The 15,855-nt window shown below is 43.5% G+C and overlaps 3 pseudogenes; 2 read left to right on the top strand and 1 right to left on the bottom strand.

Annotated features, from left to right (window-relative positions):
• Positions 1-564: 564 nt before the first annotated feature.
• LOC111817047 lies at positions 565-1,046 on the top strand (annotated as a pseudogene).
• A 12,901-nt stretch (positions 1,047-13,947) lies between these two features.
• On the bottom strand, positions 13,948-14,295 carry LOC101569059 (annotated as a pseudogene).
• Positions 14,296-14,462: 167 nt separating this feature from the next.
• On the top strand, positions 14,463-15,769 carry LOC101568668 (annotated as a pseudogene).
• The last annotated feature ends 86 nt before the right edge of the window (positions 15,770-15,855 follow it).

Genomic DNA, 15,855 nt, shown 5'->3' with positions numbered 1-15,855 from the left:
AATCCCCGGTTCAGCAAAAAATAAGTAAATAAGTAAATAAAATTAAAAACAAAATTAAAAAGTTTTAGAAAGAGAGAGGTGAAAGTTCAATTTTCTGAAATTCTTTTCAGGCTGCAATCATGGAAGGCATGGAAAATAAAAAAAAGAAAGAAAGAAGGAAAGAAAGAAAGATAGTTCTTGCTGGGCCTGAAACTTTTCCTTCAGGAAAAATGAAATGTCCCAGAACTAAGGTAAAATGCTTCCTGAGAAAAAAACTTGCCCAAAAGATGTTTTCAAAGGCAGAGAGGAAGGTGATAGATGAAAAGGCTAAGCACTCTTGCGAGGACTATAGACCGATGTCCAGAACTTAGATTTGGGTAACTAGGTGAACTAGACAAGCAGGGAACCTTCAGAACTCCAGCTGGCCTTTGCCGTGAGGACCAGGTAGCAGTGGGGTGAGTCGAAGGTCAGTAGGGGACTGCACCTCCTGCCCTTTTGCTGAGTCTTCAGTGGCACCTTGTTAAGCTCATCAAGGCTTCAATTAGCATGCTGATCCTTTCTGATTTCTTGGCCTCCACGGTGCCCATGAAAAAGCTTGTGGCGAAGGGAGGCCAAGAAAAGCAGCAGGTCCTGAGGCTCTCCCCAGATCACACACATCTTGTAGAAGACGGAATCACGGATGTTGCCAATTTCGAGCAGTTTCTCCAGGAAAGAATCAAGGTGAACGGCAAAGCCGGGAATCTCAGTGGGGGGTGGCTACCATCCAAAGAGTAAGAGCAAGGTCGCTGTGACTTCCGAGGTGGCTTTTCCCAAAAGGTATTTGAAATATCTCACCAAAAAATATTTGAAGAATAATCTGTGAGACTGGTTGCTCTCAGTTACTAGCAGCAAAGAGAGTTATGAATTACGTTACTTCCAGATTAACCAGGATGAGGGGCTCGGGAGATAGCTCAGTAGAATAAGCACTTGCCTGGCAAGCAAGCAAGGTCCTGAGTTGAATACCGGGTACCAAAAAAAAAAAAAAAAAGATTAACCAGGATGAAGAAGAGGAAGAAGACGAGGATTAAAGCTCCTTTGTCTGGAATATTTTTTATGAATTCTTGAATAAAACTTGGGAACCAAAAATAACAACAACAACAACATGCTGAGGGCCAGTTGGGGTGGTATACTCCTGTAACCTCAGCACTTGGAGGCTGAGGTAGGAGGTTTCCTATGAGTTCAAGGCCAGCCTGGGCTACAGAGTGAGTTCAAGTCCAGCCTGAGCTACATAGAGCAACCTTGTCTCAAATAGATTACATACGTAAATAAATAGACATGCTGAGGATTGTGGAACCATCTTTTGCACGGGGATAGTAGATGCACTGACCTACACGTGTACCTATAGGAAAACCAGTCAGAAGCACATTGCCTCGGATAGTTTGCTTAGTTTCTTGGTCAATACGGCTTCACCAGTGTGGAAGATCTGGTTCCTGAAAGCGGTACTGTTGGAAAATATTTCAAACAAGCCAATTGTTTCCTGGGGCACTAGACGTAATCTAAGTGGAAAGAAGCAAAAGACACCCAGATTTCACAAGGGAATGCTAGCAACAGGGCTGACCAGGTCTGCAGGCACTAGAGGACAAACTAAGGCGTCTACCACGGTTATTTCATGATCAACTAATAAACTGTCTGCTCGCAAGCTGAACAACAAAAAAGTCTAAGTGATCATCTGACTTACAGATAGGAAAGGGAGTTTGAAGCTCCATCTTACCTACCTGTGAATCCGGCTGCTTGCAAGGCCAAAGCATGAGGACCAGAAGCTTGAGGCTACACCCGGAAATTTAGCAAGAGGCTGACTCAAACTAAAAAAAAGTGGTTGAGGTCTGGGGGTGTGTGGCTCAGTGGTGGAGCACTTGCCTAACAGGCACAAGGCATGGTTCAATCTCCAGCTCTGTAAAAGAAAAATAGTGTAACAGATCACAGAGAAAAGGATCAGCAGATTGGCATTAAAAACTTTTAATTTCGGGGCCAGAGAGATGGCTCAGTAGAATAAGCGCTTCCCTGGCAAGTGCAAGGACCTGAGTTCAATCCCTGGTTCTGCGGAAAAAAAGAAAAAAAAAATCCTTTTAGTTTCATAAATTACAAAAGAAAGAAGGAACTGAGGACGTGCCTCAGTAGTGGAGCTCAAGTGTACCATGCACAAAGCCCTGGGTTTGATTCCTTGTGCACACATTTGTGCGTGTGTGTGTGCACACACACACACAGCGTTAACTTGGAAGAATGTATAAAAAACCCAAAAAGCTGATTTTTTTTTTTTTTTAATAAAAAGCACTAGAAATCCCGCAGGAGAAATAGACAAAAGATTCAGACAATTCACAGAAACATAAATCAAAAGCCTAAAAAGTATTTGAAAATTGTGCAGTGTTACTAATAGCTGGTAAGAGTAATAAAATATAAACTATTTCTTTTTTTAATTTCAGCTTGGCAAATAAAAAAACCCCAAACAAACCCAAAACTCTGTAGTATAGCCTTGGTATAAAAGATAGGGTGCGCTAAGGTCCATTAAGACTCAGGACATATGAGAACTTGTACTGTAACGTCATGTACCTCGGTAGTGTCCCAAATTTTCTGATCAAGAAGATTATGGGGCCAAAGAGGAAAGTGATCGATGACGTAGAGTGTGCCTAAGGAGAGTCACATGGAGAGAAGACACTCTATCAGGCTTTCACAGAGAGCACATTGGCCAAGCAATGGCCGTGACTCATCCACATGGCTGCACTGATGAAGGTTCTACAATCTGAGGTACAGGATCTCAGGACAAATCCTGAGGGCATTTCACTGACCTTCTCAGACCAAAAAGCTACAACTCTTGTTGCACAGGTCCTGCTTTACCTTGGTCTTGACCATCCAGTAGAAAAGTATGAAGTCGAAATATAAGAAATAAAGCCATGCTGTTAAGTTGAGCTGTGGGGGACTCAGGTCAATAATTTCTGACATTGCCAGTTAAACAGAAGACCCAATGCTATTATGGTCTACTGGACTCTTTTGGAATATTTTGCTGAGTTTACACACCTATAATATTCAATAACGGGACTTAGGAAAAATGGGGTATACCGATGAATGTCCATTTTGTATCTGTGTATTCTAAGAGGTTGGGATAGATATATAGTTGCATTCTCTTAATGAATAGAATGATTTGTTCTAATGGTGTTTGTAAATAGGATCACAAGTCCGCATCTTGTACAGCAATTAATCACTAAGAAGAATATATGCAGTGTATTATTTGTTGAAACTGTCCTTCTGATATGATTTGAAACTGTCTCATTGCTATCTGTTTGTCAATAAAACTTTGGAAAAAAAAAAAAAAAGATAGGGTGCGGCCCGCTGCCTGGGGAAGGCGCTGGACCTGCCAGTTACAAGCTCCAGGGCAGGCTCGGGAGGACAGGTAGGTAGGGCTTCTCGCGAGCTCACACGAAAGGAGAAGACTGAAAGGATCAGCCATCAGGAAAAACTGCTCTCTTGCGTGAGTTTGCGTCGTAGCCAGTACCGCAGCGTTTCTCAGAGGCAGCGGGTGCTTTTATTTTTGCTTTTACCCTCTTTTTGTTTGGCCCAAGTTTGCTCTGCAACGTTGGTTTTCTCCCATACCCGCTCACTCTGTAGTTTTCAAATAAACTTTTTGGCATTGTTACTGGCATGTTTTGGCCAATTCTCTGTCTGAGGCAAGAACTTGTAATACTTTTGACTGGCAAACTATTTCTAAAGATGCTACCCATTAACAGCCTTTTCAAATGCAAGCAATAAATAGGAAATATAATGAAAATGTGAAGCCTTTTCAAACCAGCAACGAAACAAGACTGAGGGTGTAGCTCAGTGGTAGAGCACATGCTTGAGTTCAAACCTTAATATCTAGCAAAACAAAATAAAAGAAAGCCAAATTGCCAAAGAATATACTTAATAAATTAGATGCTGAAACCAAGCAAATAAAATGAGTTTTCGTTTGTTCTTGGCCAGAAGGCAACTTTATGAAGTCCAGGGTGTGCACAAAGAGGGTGTTCTACTACAACATGATAGCCTACTGCAGTCAGAAGATGGGCTGGACACAAACAGAGAAAGCAAAGAAGCAGAACAGAGAGGGTATTGACAGTAAAGTTTCTCATTGTCAGTGAAGACAGGTATAAATATGCAGGAGGAAAGGCAGAACGAGACCTGTTAATGACAGAAGAGAGCCTGTCATTGTGAAATTATACTTTCCAATATATGGAGACAGGAGAGCTGGGGAGATGGCTCAGTAGAATAGTGCTTGTCTGGCAAGCACAGGAGCCTGAGCTCAATCCCAGGTTCTGCCACAAAAAATAAATATCTATATCTATATCTATATATATGGAGATATAAGCTGGGAAGGCAAGCACTGAACCCTGGGATCAATCCCCAGCAACCCCTCCAACACACACACACACACAAATACACAAACACACACCCCACAGAGACAGAGAGTGAGTTAGAGAAGTAAATGCAAGTATGTTTATAAGAATATGAATGTATGCACGTATATACATGTATGTCCTAGCGCACTGAGGTGGTCTGATGGAAGCCACAGCCCTAACATCAATGAGTAACCTTCAAGTCTAGATACCAGTTTCTAGATACCGTACAAAATGATGACACCCACCAGGCGTGGTCACTCATGGTTCTAGCACTTGGGAGGTTGAGGCAGGAGGATTGCTGTGAGTTTAGGGCTAGCCTAAGCTACATAGTGAGTTCAGGACCAGCCTAAACTACATAGTGAGATCCTGCCTCAAAAAGCAAAACCAACAAACAAATAAAAACAAAACCCAAAAATGCTGACCCCTGCATTTCTATGTCACGACTAGAGCCTTCATCTAGGTCCCAGATTAGTGCATACAGATTTTTATTTGACACCTCTTCTTTGTGGTCTCATAAGTCACAACTGTCAAAGCACAGTCACAACAGGATATTTGACTTCCCTGTGTCTCCTTCCACAATGTATTCCTCTTCATCTTTCTGTGTAAAAATAGTGACATTATTTACTCAGCTGCTGAAACCCCAAACTGAGGACTCTTTCTCTATTCTTTCCCTTATCCCATTTAATAGTCAGTTCATCCAACAACGTAAGATATACCTTGAATTAATTCACTCCCCCCCCTTTTTTTTAGACAGGGTCTCACCATGTAGTTCAGGCTGACCTTAAATTCACTACGTAGCCCAGGCTGGCCTCAAACTTGTAGCAATCCTCCTGCCTCAGCCTCCTGAGTGGTGGGGCTACAGATGTGTGCCACCACACCAGCTCCACCTCTTTCTTTAGTTCTTAGCTTCAATGTCAGTTCTTCAAGGTAGAATTTATTGGCCATCCTAGCCAAGCAAGACACTTCATTACTCTTTATCATGGTCAGTTGTTGTACTCATCCTCACGTGGGCTGCAGTTGTTTATATGTTGGATTTATTGTCAGTGTGTTTCACTGGAGCATAGGTGTCTCTCCCTAGAGCATAAGCTGTGTGAAGGGAATGCTCCTGCCCTTTCTTGTTCTTCTTTCTAATATTTTTTGAGACAAGGTCTCACTATATAACCCAGACTGGCCTCAAACTTACAGCAATCCTCCTGCCTCAGCCTCCAGAGTGCTGGGATTACAGGTGTGCATCACAACCCCTGATTTTTTGTTTTCTTATGTATTCCCATTGCCAAGCATAGCACCTGGCATATACTGTATTGTTGATATGTTTTGGTTGGATTAGAAAAATAACAACAGGAGCCAGCAGGATAATTCAGCGGTCTAAAGCACCTGCTTAGGCAAGCTTAGGCAAGCCTAGGGCCTGCAGTTCAATCCCCGGCACCGCATACTGCACCAGGCTTGCTCCCCGGGTAGGCTGAGTTGGACACAGAAATAAATAAAATAAAAAATAAAGAAGACATTATTTAAAAAATTAATTAAAAAAAGAAAAATAACAACAGAATATACATGACTGTGTCAATTAAAAATAAAAACTAAATGGAATAAAGAAATTTATTATGCATTAGATGTTAGGGATTAAGAAAGAGAACAAAAAATTCTATCCCCCATGGTTTATAAGCTAAAATGGAAGGGAATAGGAAAGTAAGAAATTATAACTCTGCATAATTAGTGCTTCGATGAGGGAAATAATGGACAGTGGAGTATCATACAGGAGAAGCCCAGGTTCTAGCTGCCAAGAAGAGCACATTTGGAAAAAGTGACATCTCAGTGAAACAGCTGGCTGGAGTTAGTCATGGAAGACAGCGGAGGAGGGAAGAGGCCAGAATAGCTCACGTCAGGAATGGGGTGGAACGGGGCGTGGTGGGCAAGCTGAATGCCTTAAGGCGGCCTTGGGTGTCCTCAGCTGAGAGCACACCCTTAGCACGTGCAAGGCCTAGGTTCAAGCGCCAGCATGAGAAAAGAAAAAGCCTTTGGTTGGAGAGTAGTGCCGAGCAAAAGGGAGACAAATGGCAAGAGATGTAGCTAGCTAGCTAGGCTGACAGGGTGGTTATCACATGAAGCAGCGCACCTTGATGGCCTGGGGTGGCCCCTGAAGGGCGGTGTGGAGATAGCAGCTCGTAGCCTCTGTGCTACTCATGGGGACTTTTATCTATGCTACCTACATCCGCGGACTGAGGCGTAAGAAAGAGTTAGGAGACCATGGCAGCAATTTAGGTAAAAACCTGCAGGATAATGGTGACCTAAGGCAGGGCAGACACAATGGGCAATAAGCGATAAGACAGAATTAGATGCTATTTAAAAAGTGGCAGTAGGGGGCCGGAGAGATGACTCAGTGGAATAAGCGCTTCCCTGAGAAGCGCAAGGGCCTGAGTTCAATCCCTGGTTCCCCCCCAAAAAATAAAAAAATAAATAAATAAAATAAAAAGTGGCAGTAGGGGCGGGATGTAGCTCAATAGCACAGCAGCTGCCTGGCAAGCACAAGGCCCTGAGTTCAATTTCTGGTACAATAAATAAATAATGCAGTTATAATAATTAAAAATTTAACAAATAATTTGATAAATGGTGTGAGGGCAGATGGTTAAATCATTTATTTCTTTTTTTTTTGGCAGAACCAGGGATTGAACTCACGCCCTTACACTTGCCAGGGAAGCACTTACTCCACTGGGCCATCTCCCCAGCCCAGTATTTCCTTATTTCAAAATTAAATCTAGGTCAACAAAAGAATTGAATTTAAAAACTGAAAGTGTAAAATTACTAAGGCCTCTGGCCAAGATGACACTCTGAAGTACCCCAACTTTTCGAATCTCCTTACAATAAGTAGCTACAAGCCCACTGCTCGTGCCAATGATATAGGAAGAAAAACTGATCTCGGGTGGGTGACCTCCAAATGATACAGGGAACCTCCAAATGATATACGGGAAAAATGATCTGCCAACCTGTCCTGCATGAGTTCATGTTCTCTAAAACCGAAGACTGAATTTTAGGAACAACCGAAGGTTATGAGCAGAATATATTTATTGGGGGAAAGAAAGCTCCTGTTCAAGACAGGCACAGGAGGGGGACCCAAGCAGGTTGTCTCCAGGAAGCTATCTCTTCCAGGGACTTTTGTAGAGTAAAACCATGCAGTGAGGCAGGTCTAAGGTGGTGGAGAACATGGGAACTCGTTTAGGTAGGCATGAGGTGGGACAAAACTGTGGTCAACCAATGAGATTACAAGTACCATTGCTCAGGTAAAATTGATTAAGTCCAGGACCAAATGGGGAAGCGAGTCACGTAGCAAGCAGGCACAAATGTAGAACAGGACTTTATCAGGTAGCCATCCAGTAGTAGTCAGATTAATGATCCTTCTGGCTCCCTCAGGGTGTTGATCAATCTTGGATGCCAATCTTTAGGGAGGTCAGCATTTGTTTGATCTTTGGCTTTGAGGTCTGGCCCACTAAAGCATCCGTCTCTCCTGCAGTTGTAAGGTATCTTGTCTTCTGTGTTACCTCCTTTGAGGGCCTAGCCTTGTCTGATTGCCTATAATATTTCTATCTAATTCAGCTTCCTTCAACACCAAGACCACGACATCATACAGAGCTCTGAACATGAAGAGATGGAAGAAGAAATGTGTTGCACATAACAGTGGAACCAAGTTGACCACTGTCTCAGCGACTGGCTCGGCACATCTCTGATATTATTCTAGTGCAGGAATTTAGAAGACAGCACAGAGATAGTCGCCAGGTCATGTTACATAATTCTGGTCCCATTTATTTATTTGTTTATTACTATTTTTGTTTGGTGCTGGGAATCAAACTCAGGGCTGTGTGCTTGCTAGACTGTTACTGTGCCACTGAGCTATGTCCTTGGTCCCAGAGATAAACACAAGTGATAGTGAACCAGGGCTCATGCGCTGCAATGGGCTGTTTGCTATCACTGAAAGCTCTAAAATGTTCACCATCGCCGATCTAGGCTACACAACAGAAGGCAAAAGAGATTATACGCATCTCTCTCTCTCTCTCTCTCTCTCTCTCTATATATATATATATATATATATATATATAATTTTATTTGTTTATTTATCTTTTATATACTTATTTATTTGGTACAAGGTCTTACTGCATAGCTTGCACTCATAGTGATCCTCCTGTCTCAGCCTCCCCAGCACTGGGGTTACAGGCATGTGCCACCATGCCTGGTTTTGGTGGCCAGTATAGTGTACCCAGGGTTCCAGAACTGGCTCAGCATATGGTACGGGGAATTGAACTAGGTCCTTGTGCTTGCCAGGCAGGTGCTTAGGCCGCAGAGCTATCTCCTCACCCCCAATTGCATTATATTTATGTCTATCTATCTATCTATCTATCTATCTATCTATCTATCTATCCCTATCTGATGTTAGTGGACAGATTAAGAGATTTAAGCCTATATGCAATAAAAATTCCAGAAGACAAGGGAAGGGAAGGGAGTAGGGCTGGGGAGGGGCTTCATCTTTTTATATAAATATTCATTTCTCTGCAGGTAAATATATGAGGATATGTACTAAAACGAAAGAGAGAAGGGAATGGTGAAGAGACAATATTTGAAAAATAATAACCAAATAATTGTAGAATTGAAACCTACACACACACACACACACACACACACGATATCAAGCAGGATGTAGGTATAAATTCACAACTATGTACACTGAAATAAAACGAAAATCATCTGGGCTATAAAGATGACTTTAAAAGCTACAAAGGATACAATGATTACTTTAAAATGTTAATGTCATTTAGACCGACAATCCACCTCTCACCAGAAACAGCAGATTTAATTAAGATAATGGAGCAATATCTTCAAAGAACTGAAGTAATACTATTGCCCACCAAAATTTTTAGACTCAGCTAATTCTTTCAAAGGGAAAAGATGCAATGACATTATAAATGTAGTAATTAAGACAATGTCTCACGAGGCTGAGGGCAGCCAACACATCAGTGAGATGGAAGCGAAAGCCCAGTACGGAGCACACGGGAAACGCTCACAGCAGTAGTCACCGTGGGAGACACAGTGGTGGAGGTGGTAGTTGGAAAATGTGGAAGACAGACTGAGCTACGGATAAAGGGTACTAGGAAAATGGGTTACTTACACAGAAAGGACAAAATCTGTGGCCTTTTTTTGGTCTCACATTATACATTAAATTAAATTTAAGAAGAGTTCTAACTTGCTCATAAAAATCAAATCTGTAGCTTTTAAACAAAAGCATACCAGGTGTACAGTAGTCCCAGCACTCAGAAGGCTGAGGCAGGAGGATTGATGTGAATTTGAGGCCATCCTGTGCTGCCCTATCTCAAAAAATGTATATAAATAAATAAAGAAGCAGGAGGAACCAAAATACAAGAGAATGTATTTATGAGGCTCTATAATCTGCTGTTACTTCATTTTTTATGGGTATTAAATGTTTTATTGAAAGGTTTTTAATGTGGAAAGGGTACAGAAATAGAGATGACATTTAAGATGACCAAGTCAGCATTCCACATAACAAAAATCAAAACAAAACAAATTTATATAATAAATGTACCAGTATTGAGCAAGGTACTTGGAATTAAATCGAGGGTGCATATATATAAAGTGATCTGACAACAGGCTTTTGCAAAATTATTGCCTAGAACACCAACATGCCAACCATTCTGACTGTAAACTGCCTTATTCCCTTTGGAGAGAACTTCTATAGAGCACAGAGAGAACTGGCCTGACAAAAACTTTAAGAAGACAGTGAAAAACATATTTGTAATGCAATTCTGCATGGAATTTACACAGTAAATCTTACTACTCAAAATATTTAAAAATATAAGACACCCCTGACCATGCTAATCTTCTCTGTATCATTACAGTTTTAGTATTTGTGCTGCCAAAGTGAGAACTCTACTGTTACTTCAACCTTTTTTTTTTTTTTTTTTTGCAGAACCAGGGATTGAACTCAGGCCCTTGCGCTTGCCAGGGAAGCACATATTCCACTGAGCCATCTCCCCAGTCCCATACTTCAACCACTTTATTGCTCTTACCCCGTCATGTCCCGACTGCCCTCATCATGGAGCCCAGGCCTTGCGTGTGTTAGGCAAACACTGCTCTGCTCAGCTACACCCCCAGCCCTACAGCCTCCATTATTTTCCTAATTTACCTAAATTCTGTGACCAACCATTCTGACTTGTGTACAATACAAGCTTCCTTGTCCTACCCCTGTTGTGTTTGTTTATTTATTTTAATTTTGCAAATTTCACTGAAGTCTAACATTCTGTCTGTTGGCTACTGGTATAAATATAACTCTACTTTGCATCAGTGTTTCTGTAGCTGAATGTGGTGGTGGGAAATCACAGTCATTATGATTCCCAGGTGGACATTAGTGCCTACTAATCATGACTGTTCCTCATCCGTTCCAGTTTTCATTCATTTAGGTCAGTGGTGCATACTGCAAACATATACGAAAGAGAGGAGGGAGGAGGAAAGGAGGAAGGAAGGAAGAAGGAAAGAAGGAAGAGAGGGAGGGAGGAAGGGAGGGAGGGAAGGAGGAATGAAGGAAGGAAGGAATGAATGAACTAAGGAAAGAAGGAAGGAAGGAGGGAAGGAAGGAAAGAAGGAAGGAGGGGAAGGAGGGAGGAAAGGAAGGAGGGAGGGGAGGAAGGAGGGAGGGAAGGAAGGCGGGAGGGAAGGAAGGAAGGAAGGGACTGTTAGGCTTTCTCCTGACTTTCAAGTCTCTGATACTTCTCATCTTCACTCACAACTGATGACTTGCATCTTATTTCTATCGAATAATATGAGCAATCCAAGAATTCTGACCCGCTCCCACTTCGCATCTCCTCTCCTACCTGCACTTGTGTTCATTTGCTCTGCCTCCTCACCTGTTGCTGAGCATGGACTGCCAGTGCTCAGAGGACCAGTCCTCCAGCAGGGGCTCCATTATCTTCTCACCAACTCGGGAGATTCACCTCAGCTTTTCTCTCTCTGGATGGGGCTACAGCTCAGTGGGTGAGCACTGGCCTGGCTTGAGGTCCATCCCCAGCACCACAATAACAAAAAAACCCTCTCCTTATTCTCTGTCACAATCAATTTTTTCCTCTGTACTGTTTTGTTCTGTTTTGAGATAGGGTCTTGCTATGTAGCCCAGGTTGGCCTCAAACTTGTGGCTCTCCTCCTACCTCAGCCTCCTGAATGCTGGGGTTACAGGCGTTTGCCACCGTGTCATGCTGTTTCTCTCATATTAAAAAATATATATACAATTCATCATCACTTACCTATCCAGCCATTCCTTTATTTCTTACATTCTCCTTTCAGCAAAATTCCTGGAAAGATTAGTCTGCCTATGCTCACTATTGCTAACTTCTCCATCATCAGTCTACACTGATTAGGTTTTTGCCCCTCACCTTAGTCTATGATACAGATTTTTTCTTTTCTTTTTTGATACCAGGGATTGAACTCAGGACCTTGTCCTTTCCAGGCAGGTGCTGTGCCACTCAGCTATATTTCTGTTTATAGTGAATAGAAATTTATTGGCTCACAGTTGTGGAGGCTAGGAAGTCCAAGATTGAGGGGTCAACATATGTCAAGGACCTCCCGCTTCTCTTCCTCCTCCTCCTTCTCTTCCTCCTCCTCCTTCTCCACCTCCTCTTTCTCCTCCTTCTCCTCCTCTGTTTTAGTTACTCTTCTCTTGTTGCTGGCACAAATACCCAACCTTCAAAATGAGGGAAGAAAAGGTTTATTTAGCTCACAGTTACTGGAGGTTTCAAGGCACTGGAGGAGAGGCTGGGGTGCTGCCATGTCTAGGATGATCCTCTCCACATCTCTCAGAAAGCACAGGCTAGCCATTTTAATAGTTCATGCCCCTCTGGCCCCATCCCTCAGGCCCCACCCTGGTGCTTTGACCTCACTCCTTAAGCCACTCTTGCTCCTCCAGCTGCATCTGCTCCATAATTTACATGAAGCTTTGGGGAGACAACTAGACTCAAACCATAACATTCTGCCCCTGGAACCCCAAAGTCTCATGCACATCCCTTTGTCCAAAAGGCATTTTAGTCTGTCTCTAAGAGTTGCCAAAGATCCAACAGTTTCAGCATTGCTGAAAAGTCCAAGTCCCAAGTCTCCTCCAAGATCCAAGGCAAACTCTCAACTGTGAGCCCCTGTACAACTGAAAAGTTAAATATATCCAACATTTAAAGGCACAAGATAAACATCGCCATTCCAAAAGGTATACACAGGAGGATACAAATCATTAGGGCCAAAACAAGTCCAAAATCCAGCAGGGCAAACATTAAGTCCTGCAGGTCCTTGTGGAACATCTGAAGCAATCTGTGGCAAATTATGAACTCCATGTGGTTCCGCCCCATGGCACTCTTGGTGGTAGTTCTTATGGCTTTTCTCTTAGGCCTGCTTTGCTCCCTCTTTGCAGGTTCCCTTAGATGATCCACATTCCTGGTTTTTCCAAATTTCTGGAGTTTCCACTGAGTAGGCTTCTCACTCACGGCTTCACACACTGCCCTCTCAGGGGCACACCGCCTGGCCTCCCAGGCCTTCTTCTGAAATCGAGGGGGAAGCCTTCTTAACCTCAGAACTCTTGCATTCTGCTTGCACATAAAACCAATGCCACGTGGATGATGCCAAGGGCTGCTGCTGCCAGCTGGAGCAGCAGCCAGGCTTTCCTCTCTCTTGGCTGGGGGGGTCGAGTGCCTGGATCACTGAGCACTCTGACTCTGATTCTGAGGAACAAATTCTCTATGCTGGTGCCATGCTGGAACCTGGTGTGGCTGCCGCCTCCATTCTGGAACACGGGGCTCTGCAGCTCTCTCCTGAAAGCAAAGTCTCTCACTCTTGTGATTCTGAGGCTGCAAAGGCAAGAACTTGCCACCACCTGTGATACCCTCAGGACATCTTTTTTACTCTCCTGGCCCTCCTGAGCAATGGAGATCTCAGCTCTACTTTGCCTTCCACAGCTTTCTGGCCAAACTCACACCATTTTAAATCGTTCTGCTGGGCTCTTTGCCCTTTACTCTCAACATAAATCTGACTAAGAGCCCCCAACAATAGCCATGCCACTACCCCAATATTTGACTGCTTTGAGATTTCCTTTGAAGGATTAATTAATCCTTCATGTTTAATCTCAGTCTCAGGTAAAGTCTCTGGACATGGGTAAAATTCAGACAAACTTTCTGCCAAGCCAAAACACAAATGATGTGGAATCCAATGACCAATGCAGTCCTTCTTACCTGCAGAAACCTCCCCAGCAGGGTCTTTACAGATTGGCTTTCTATCAGTCTTCTGGTCTGAGCTCTGACCAGAATCTCCCCTACAGCACTTCTCTTGTAGGTGACATCTCCAAACATTTCCTATCTCTTCCCATCAGCCATTCCTAAAAGCTGGTAAGCCACATGGTCAGGTTTAGCCACAGCAACGACCCCACTCCTGGTACTAAATTCTGTATTAGTTACTCTTCTCTTCCACATTCAGACAGACTTCACCTCTGAACATGAGATACCTAACTAAAGCAAGCTCTTCCAAGACAGTATCTCTTCTAAGGTTTCGGCTTTGCCCAGAACTCCTGATACATGGAATAGCCCATACCAAGGGTCATTGTGCCCACAACAAAGCCTTGGGCTGCTACACGCATGTGGATCAGATGCGTGGACATTTTAGTATTTCCCCTGCTCTTCAATCTGTATAATCCGTATGGGACAATTGCTGCCAAGCCTGCCATTCCAATAGGGACAAAGGGTGCTTCTTTAACTTTTTGGATAAGTTTAGATCCCTGATCTTCATTGTGTGAAGAAAGAGAAACATATGTGTTGCTTGATATGGTAACTGCTTGAAGACTCTTCTAAAAGCCACAGAACAAACTCTGCCACTTGATGGTCTCCTCCATTGAGTGCTCTGCTGAAGCCTGGGCCAGGTTGGGAGGTGGCTTTGCTGGGTGGTTAGGGATGCACCATGGCCTACGAAGCAAAGGAGAGCGCCACTCCTGGTTTCCGCAGTGCCTTGAGGGAGCAGCGGGCACAGGTGTGAGGGTGGGTCCAACCAGGCAGACTGCGGTCGCCTCTGCGTTCCTGGCTCTGAGGCACAATGAGTGGCTGGGCCACAGACACTGATGGTCAGGTTGAATTGACCAAAGCAAGGGTTTTGGAAAAACCTAGTCTCTATCAGGAATGTGTGAGACAGCATTACACCCTGCTGAACAAGGCTTTGGCCTTGTTCTTTCTATGGAAAGAACTCTTCCTATGTCCATAAGGGATTGGATTCAAACAGAACCTGCAGATGCAGTCTAAGGACAGAAAAAAATTCATAGGAAAGTGATGTCACAAAACTTCAACTGCCACCCCAAGATCTACCATGTTGATACACATGCTATCCTGAATGATGGTGTGGTGGTCTAGGTCATGGGACTGCTCTCTAACAACAACCAGGCTTTACCGAGGTTTATGCAGACATTTGTCCTTGTTCCTGAGGGCTTGGTTGCAAATACATTCTATGTTCATAACGGTATCTTCAGATATCAAGACGAGGTCTTTGGTGGCTTTGTCACTGAGCCTCAGGAGGAATCTGAGGAAGAAGTAGAAGATCCTGAAGAAGGACAGCAGACCTCTGAGGCTGTACCTGATGATTCTGGTACTTTCTATGATCAGACTGTCAGCAATGACCTGGAAGAACATTTAGAGGAACCCGTTGCTGAACCAGAGCCTGATCCTGAACCAGAACCAGAGCAAGAACCTGCATCTGAAATCCAAGAAGAAAAGTCTGAACCTGTTTTAGAAGAAGCTGCTACTGAGGATTCTTAGAAGAGCTCTTCTCTAACACCCACAGACATAGCTCAGACAGTACAGGAGAACTTGAGGACATTTTCTTGGGCATCTGTGACCAGTAAGAACCTTCCTCCTAGTGGAGCTGTTCCTGGTACTGGGATACCTCCTCGTGTTGTGAAAGTACCAGCATCACAGCCCCAGCCAGAATCTAAACCTGAATCTCAGATTCCACCACAGAGACCCCAGAGGGATCAAAGAGTAAGAGAACAACGAATAAATATTCCTCCCCAGAGGAGACCCAGACCAATTCATGAAGCTGGGGAGCAAGATGATGTTGAACCTCAGAGAATTGTGAGACATCTCGACAGCCTCTAACTGTTCATTGGGAACCTGCCTCATGAGGTAGCCAAATCAGAACTCAAAGATTTCTTTCAAAACTATGGGAATGTGGTGGAGCTGTGCATAAACAGTGGTGGGAAGCTACCCAATTTTGGCTTTGTAGTGTTCAATGATTCTGAGCCTGTGCAGAAGGTCCTTAGCAACAGGCCCATTATGTTCAGAGGTGAAGTCCATCTGAATGTGGAAGAGAAGCATAATTAAGACATTCTCTTCAGACTGGGGAGATGGCTCAGTGGAATAAGTGCTTCCCTGGCAAGCTAAAGGACCTGAGTTCAATCCCCAGTTCT

The sequence above is a fragment of the Octodon degus genome, unplaced genomic scaffold (genome assembly GCF_000260255.1).
Source record: "Octodon degus isolate 3935 unplaced genomic scaffold, OctDeg1.0 scaffold00047, whole genome shotgun sequence".
Lineage (NCBI taxonomy): Eukaryota > Metazoa > Chordata > Mammalia > Rodentia > Octodontidae > Octodon > Octodon degus.
This window is presented reverse-complemented; position numbering and strand designations above follow the sequence as displayed.